Source organism: Elephas maximus, chromosome 16, assembly GCF_024166365.1.
Source record: "Elephas maximus indicus isolate mEleMax1 chromosome 16, mEleMax1 primary haplotype, whole genome shotgun sequence".
Taxonomy (NCBI): domain Eukaryota; kingdom Metazoa; phylum Chordata; class Mammalia; order Proboscidea; family Elephantidae; genus Elephas; species Elephas maximus.
In genome coordinates this window covers 84,716,014-84,723,433 of record NC_064834.1, presented here as the reverse complement: position 1 = coordinate 84,723,433, position 7,420 = coordinate 84,716,014, and the positions used below count along the sequence as shown (strand labels likewise).

The 7,420-nt window shown below is 39.9% G+C and overlaps 1 pseudogene; it reads left to right on the top strand.

Annotated features, from left to right (window-relative positions):
* The first annotated feature begins 2,324 nt into the window (after positions 1 to 2,324).
* LOC126060026 (olfactory receptor 14A16-like) lies at positions 2,325 to 3,225 on the top strand (annotated as a pseudogene).
* The last annotated feature ends 4,195 nt before the right edge of the window (positions 3,226 to 7,420 follow it).

Sequence of the window (7,420 nt, the reverse complement as noted above, 5' to 3'; positions counted from 1 at the left end):
GGAGGAACCTCTAAGGCATTATGCTGCGCGAAGTTAGAGGCAAAAGGACAAATATTGTATAAGACCACTATTATAAGATCTTGAGAAATAGTATAAACTGAGAAGAACACATACTTTTGTTGTAACGAGGGGGGAGGAAGGGAGGGTGGGAGAGGGTTTTTTACTGATTATTTAGTAGATAAGAACTGCTTTAGGTGAAGGGAAGGACAATACTCAATACATGGAAGGTCAGCTCAATTGGACTGAACCAAAAGCAAAGAAGTTTCCGGGATAAACTGAATGCTTCAAAGGTCAGCAGAGCAAGGGCAGAGGTTTGGGGAATATGGTTTAAGGGGACTTCTAAGTCAATTGGCAAAATAATTCTATTATGAAAACATTCTGCATCCCACCTTGAAATGTGGCGTCTGGGGTCTTAAATGCTAACAAGTGGCCATCTAAGATGCATCAATTGGTCTCAACCCACCTGGAGCAAAGGAGAATGAAGAACACCAAGATCACAGGATAACTAAGAGCCCAAGAGACAGAAAGGGCCACATGAACTAGAGACCTACATCACCCTGAGACCAGAAGAACTAGTTGGTGCCCGGTCACAACCGATGACTGCCCTGACAGGGAGCACAACAGAGAACTCCTGAAGGAGCAGGAGATCAGTGGGATGCAGACCCCGAATTTTCATAAAAAGACCAGACTTAATGGTCTGACTGAGACTAGAGGAATCCCAGCAGTCATGGTCCCCAAACCTTCTGTTGGCCCAGGACAGGAACCATTCCCGAAGACAACTCATCAGACATGGAAGGGACTGGACAATGGGTAGGAGAGAGATACTGATGAAGAGTGAGCTACTTGTATCAGGTGGACACTTGAGACTGTGTTGGCATCTCCTGTCTGGAGGCGGGATGGGAGGATAGAGAGAGTTGGAAGCTGGTATAATTGTCATGAAAGGAGAGACTGGATGGGCTAACTCATTAGGGGGAGAGCAAGTGGGAGTACGGAGTAAGGTGTATATAAACTTATATGTGACAGTCTGACTTGATTTGTAAACATTCACTTGAAGCTCAATAAAAGTTAATAAAAAAAAAATTAGGTACTAAAGGCCGCGACATAGCTGATCACTTGTGTCCAGATATGAGTTCATGAATTTAAAAAAAATTTGTTTTTCACTTTCCACCAAATGTAAAGTTCTACACAGTCTATTGAGGGAAGAAACCCAACAACAAATTATTCCACAGTTGATGACATGGGTCTCATAACAGGAAATCCTGCTGGGTAAGCCAACTGTCCAACCACAGACCTAAATTTTTGCCCTACAAGGCTTCCACGTCCATAATAACGGCATCTTCTGGGAAATGATTGTCCCCCTCAGGAATCTTTGCCAATACACTAAATCAACTCTCATTCTAATTAGTCAATTGTAACTTCTTATAAAAATGTAGGACAAACACAAGACTCATTTAAACCTGTGTGTGCCAATGGAGAAAAGACAATAACTCAGTAAATGCATAGAAAACCTGAGCAACAGCAATATTTGAACAGAAATATGCTTCCTATTGGACAAGAGACCCACCTCATCTGGCCTTTCTTCCTGTATGAGAAAGTGCCCTCTGTCAACTTCATTCTCAGCCTTCACTCCCCCAGCGTTTTAAAGAATGAACACCAGAAATTAGGGAAAGTGTGTTACTATTTTTTTTGTGTGTGTGTTACTATTAGGTAAGTGGATTTCTCCCAAGCCTATAAGCATTTGCTATAAATTTCCCCACTCACATTATCTCTTTATATGTCTGAATAAGTACATTCATTTTACCTGATTATATTTACTGCCTTTTAGGAAAATAAGCTGTTAATTATTATATTTTAATTTTGGTTATTAGACCCATGGCAGCTATGTGCTCTTTAAGAACAATTGATGGGCAGAGTAGAATGTGCAGATACTTCTAAGATTCTATTCAGTCTTTAAAAAGCCCATGCATGATGTGCTTAATGTGAACACTTGGTAAAAACGTCGGTGATCCAGTTCTAATCTATCATATGTGCAAGACGTATTTCACTGCCCTAGGCAACTAGAAGGTAAATTATTCTAGCCTGCTCTTAAAGACTGTTATTATAATTTACTGTGCATTAGTTTAAAATTAGAGTTTGTAAGATGTAACTCCTGAGGCTACTCTAATGACTTTAAAATGCCCCTCAGGACACAGTAGATTCAATTAGAGAACCAACAAAGAAGCAGGTTCTGAGGGTGTAAGTGAATGAAGTAAATGTTACTTTTCTTAAGTTTCTGCAGACAAAGATCAGCATGCCTCAGAAAATAGCCAACATAACAATTCTTGCTCGTGGGATTTCCTGATGCCTGGATGCTACAGAAACTGTATGCAGCCCTCTTCTTCCTCATTTACCTGACAGCACTGATGGGGACCCTCGTCATTGTTACCCTCACCACCATCGACCGGCATCTCCAAGCCCCCATGTACTTCTTCCTGAAAAATTTGCCCTTAATTGACACATGCTATATCTGTCACTGTCCCCAAGTCCATCATGAACTCTCTGACTAACAGCCGTTCCATATCCTTCCTGGGATGTGCCTCACAGGTTTTTCTTGTTATTTTTTTCGGGGGCACAGAGTTTACCCTCCTTATAGTCATGTCCTATGACCGCTATGCTGCCATCTGCCATCCTCTGCACTACAAGACCATTATGAATAGAGGTGCCTGTGTGCAGATGGTGGCTGCATCGTGGCTCAGTGGATGTGGCTATGGATCCATTCACGTAGCAGGTACATTCTCTGTCAATTTCTGTGGGCCCAACGTAGTTCATCAGTTTTTCTGTGATATTCCATAATTGCTTACACTTGCTTGTTCTGGGGAACATATTTTAGAATATGCATTTATCATTGCTAGCTGTTGTTTTGCTTTTGTATGTTTCATTTTAATGGTTGTTTCCTATGTTCACATTTTCTCATCCATCTTAAGGATTCCATCCACTCAAGGAAGGTGCAAAACTGTCTCCACCTGCATGCCCCACCTAACTGTGGTGACCTTGTTTCTCTCTTTTGGATTTATTGCATACTTAGGTTCAGCCTCGGAACCCCCATCATCAGTGAACCTCTTTATGTCTGTGTTATACTCCTTGTTACCTCCTACTCTGAATCCTGTCATTTACAGTTTGAGAAACAGGAACATGAAGGTGGCCCTTAGTAAAATCTTTGGTGGAGAAATGGCCTCAAAGATGTAAATGTTTAAAATATCATTTTAATATTTACTAATGTGTATCAGATTTTTCGGTTTATAGGAATTTAAGGAAGGCTGGTGGTGCAATGGTTAAGCTCTTGGCTGCTAACCAAAAGTGACTTAGAGGGTCACTATGAGTCAGAATTGACTCAACAGGCATACAACAACAATATTAAAAAAAAGCTTAGACATCTATTATCTCATTTTTTTCTGCTGCATAGAATGACACATTTTATAGCATTAGATGGGTCTCGATGTTAAAAGTGTCTTGGCAACTTCTAATTCACTGGAAATCTTCCAAGCATTAAGTTCTCATCAACAAGAACCAGGTTTGGGGTAATATTGTTCATTTCAGATTCATCTTTACCAATACCATTCGCTTTCCTAGTTGGGACAATTTTATGATAGTTTAAAATTTTACGTATTTTAAAACAGTATCCTGTTTCATTCTTTCAGTAGTTAAAATGAAGGTGAGTAGTTTCAAATTTGTTGCTTTTTTTTTTCTCTTTGTTTGTATTGACAAGGACATTATTTACGAACTCAGAGTTTTATAATAAATGTTAATTTTCCAATAGTGGCTTTGGAAATATTACACTCAGAATATTCTTTAAGAGAATTTGTAAACAGAGTCTATTGGTAATGGATGTCATTGGTCAATCACATAAAGACAATTTTAAGACTAGTGATAGTGAATGGTCAAATTGCATAACTCTCATTATATAGTCCAATCTGAGAAAGAATATGTAATGGTAAAACATACGGGAGTAGCATAAGTTATGAGAAACTACAATTCTTTCGTGTCCACACTTTGTATTCTTAAATTTTAAACTTTAGAAACATGTATTTATAAGTTGAAATAAATCTACTTGTTTTTATGTTGTGAGTTGCTGTTGAGTCTATTTGAACTCATAACGACCCTATGTACAACATAAAGAAACACTGCCCCATCCTGCGCCATCCTCACAATCGTTGCTATATTTGAGCCCATTGTTGCAGTCACTGTGTCAATCCATCTCATTGAGGGTCTTCCACTTTTTCTCTGACCCTCTGTTTTACCAAGCATGATGGCCTTCTCCAGGGACTGGTCCCCCTGATAACATGCCCAAAGTATGTGATACAAAGTCTTTCCATCCTGACTTCCAAGAAGCACTCTGGCTGCACTTCTTCCAAGACAGGTTTGTTTGTTCTGGCAGTTTATAGTGTATTCGATAGTCTTTGCCAACAGCATAATTCAAATGTGTCAATTCTTTTTTGGTCTTCTTTATTCATTGTCCAGTTTTCCCATGAATATGAAGTGCTTGAAAATACCATGGTTGGGGTCAAAGGAACTTTAGTCCTCAACTTCACTTTTTCACACGTTAAAGAGATCTTTTGCAGCAGATTTGCCCAACGCAATACATCGTTTGATTTTTTGGCTGTTGCTTCTGTGGGTGTTGATTGTGAATCCAATAAAATGAAATGCTTAACAACTTCAGTATTTTCTCCCCTTACCATGGTCTTGGTTATTGCGAAGATTTTTGTAAGGATTTTTGTTTTCTTTATGTTGAGGTGCAATCCACACTGAAGGCTGTAGTTTTTGATCTTCATCGGTGTTTCAAGTCCTGTTCACTTACTGCAAGCAAGGTTGTGTCATTTGCATATTGCAGGTTGCTAGAGAGTCTTCCTCCAGTCCTGATGCATGTTCTTCTTCATAGAGTCTAACTTCTTGAATTATTTACTAAGCATACAGATTGAATAAGCATGGTGAAAGGATGCAACCCTGACACACACCTTTCCTGACTTTAAACCATGCACTATCCCCTTGTTCTGATTGACCAATGCCTCTTGGTCTGTGTACAGGTTCTCCATGAGCACAATTAAGTGTTCTGGAATTTTCATTCTTCTCAACTTTATCCATAATTTGCTGTGATCCACAAAGTCGAATGCCTGTGTGTAGTCACTAAAGCAAGGGTAAACATCTTTCTGGTTTTCTCTGCCTTCAGCCAAGCGCGTGCATGAGTCTGTGTGTGTGTGTGTGTGTGTGTGTGTAAAGGAAACCTGCTGGTGCAGTGGTTAACTGCTCAGCCGCTAACTGAAAGGTTGGCGGTTCAAACCTACCAACCACTCCATGATGGCCTGCTTCCATAATGACTACAGCCTTGGAAATACTATGGGGCAATTCTGCCCTATCCTATAAAGTTGCTATGAGTAGAAATTGACATGACAACAATGGTGAATTGATATATATATTACATTAAATATATGACTGTCTGTGTGGACAAACGGTTAAGTGTTTCAAGAATAACCAAAAGGTTGACATTTCAAACACATCCAGCGCACCTCCAAAGAATGTCTTGGGGACCTGTTTCCAAAAGAGCACAGCCATTGAAAACCGTATGAAGTGCACTTCTACTGTCACACATTAGGTCACTATGCGTCACAATCAATTCAGTGACAACTGGTGGTTTATGTATGTATATAAAATTGGTTTCTATACACTATACATTTATTAAGATGCTTTGCAATTTTGGCCAAGTTACTTGATTCATCTTTCTTTTTCTATAATATATATAATACATTAATTTGCTATTAAAACATTAATGTCCTTATCACTTATGGGCGATAAGGACATTAATGTTTTAATAGCAAATTAATGTATTAAATAGCAAATTAATGTATTCCCACACAGTGCACTGAGTGACCCACAAAAAAATAAAAATAACCCATTGCTATTGAGTCGATTTCAACTCATAGCAATTCTATAGGACAGAGCAGAGCTGTCCCATAGGGTATGCAAGAAGTGGTTGGTGAATTTGAACCACCAATCATTTGGTTAACATCCAAGGTCTTAACCACTACACCCCTAAAAAGCACCACCATAAACTCAATGCCACAGCAGAAGTATTCTATATTCTTTTAAGACGTCAGACATTACGATTATTTCTTTTTAAAAAAACAATTTTTATTGTGCTTTAAGTCAAAGTTTACAAATCAAGTCAGCCTGTCACATATAAGCTTATATATGCCTTACTACATACTCCCATTTACTCTCCCCCTAATGAGTCAACCCGCTCCCTTCTTCCAGTCTCTCCTTTCATGACCATTTTGCCAGTTTCTAACCCTCTCTACCCTCCCATCTCCCCTCCAGACAGTAGATACCAATACAGTCTCAAGTGTCCACCTGATACAAGTAGCTCACTCTTCATCAGCATCTCTCTCCAACCCATTGTCCAGTCCCTTCCATGTCTGATGAGTTGTCTTTGGGAATGGTTCCTGTCCTGGGCCAACAGAAGGTTTGGGGACCATGTCTGCCGGGATTCTTCTAGTCTCAGTCAGACCATTAAGTCTGGTCTTTTTATGAGAATTTGGGGTCTGCATCCCACTGTTCTCCTGCTCCTTCAGGAGTTCTCTGTTGTGCTCCCTGTCAGGGCAGTCATCGATTGTGGCCGGGCACCATTTAGTTCTTCTGGTCTCAGGATGATGTAAGTCTCTGGTTCATGTGGCCCTTTCTGTCTCTTGGGCTCTTAGTTATCGTGTGATCTTGGTGTTCTTCATTCTCCTTTGCTCCAGGTGGGTTGAGACCAATTGATGCATCTTAGATGGCCGCTTGTTAGCATTTAAGACCCCAGACGCCACATTTCAAAGTGGGATGCAGAATGTTTTCATAATAGAGTTTACTATGCCAATTGACTTAGAAGTCCCCTTAAGCCATATTCTCCAAACCCACGCCCTTGCTCTGCTAACATTTGAAGCATTCAGTTTATCCCAGAAACTTCTTTGCTTTTGGTCCAGTCCAGTTGAGCTGACCTTCCCTGTATTGTCCTTCCCTTCACCTAAAGTAGTTCTTATCTACTGACTAATCAGTAAATAACTCTCTCCCACCCTCCCTCCCTCCCCACCCCCATAACCACAAAAGAATGTGTTCTTTTCAGTTTATACTATTTCTCAAGAGCTTATAATAGTGGTCTTATACAGTATTTGTCCCTTTGCATCTGACTAATTTCACTCAGCATAATGCCTTCCAGGTTCCTCCATGTTATGAAATGTCTCACAGATTCGTCACTGTTCTTTATCGATGCGTAGTATTCCATTGTGTGAATATACCATAATTCATTTAACCGTTCATCCATTGATGAACACCTTGGTTGCTTCCAGCTTTTTGCTATTGTAAACAGTGCTGCAATAAACATGGGTGTGCATATATCTGTTCGTGTGAAGGC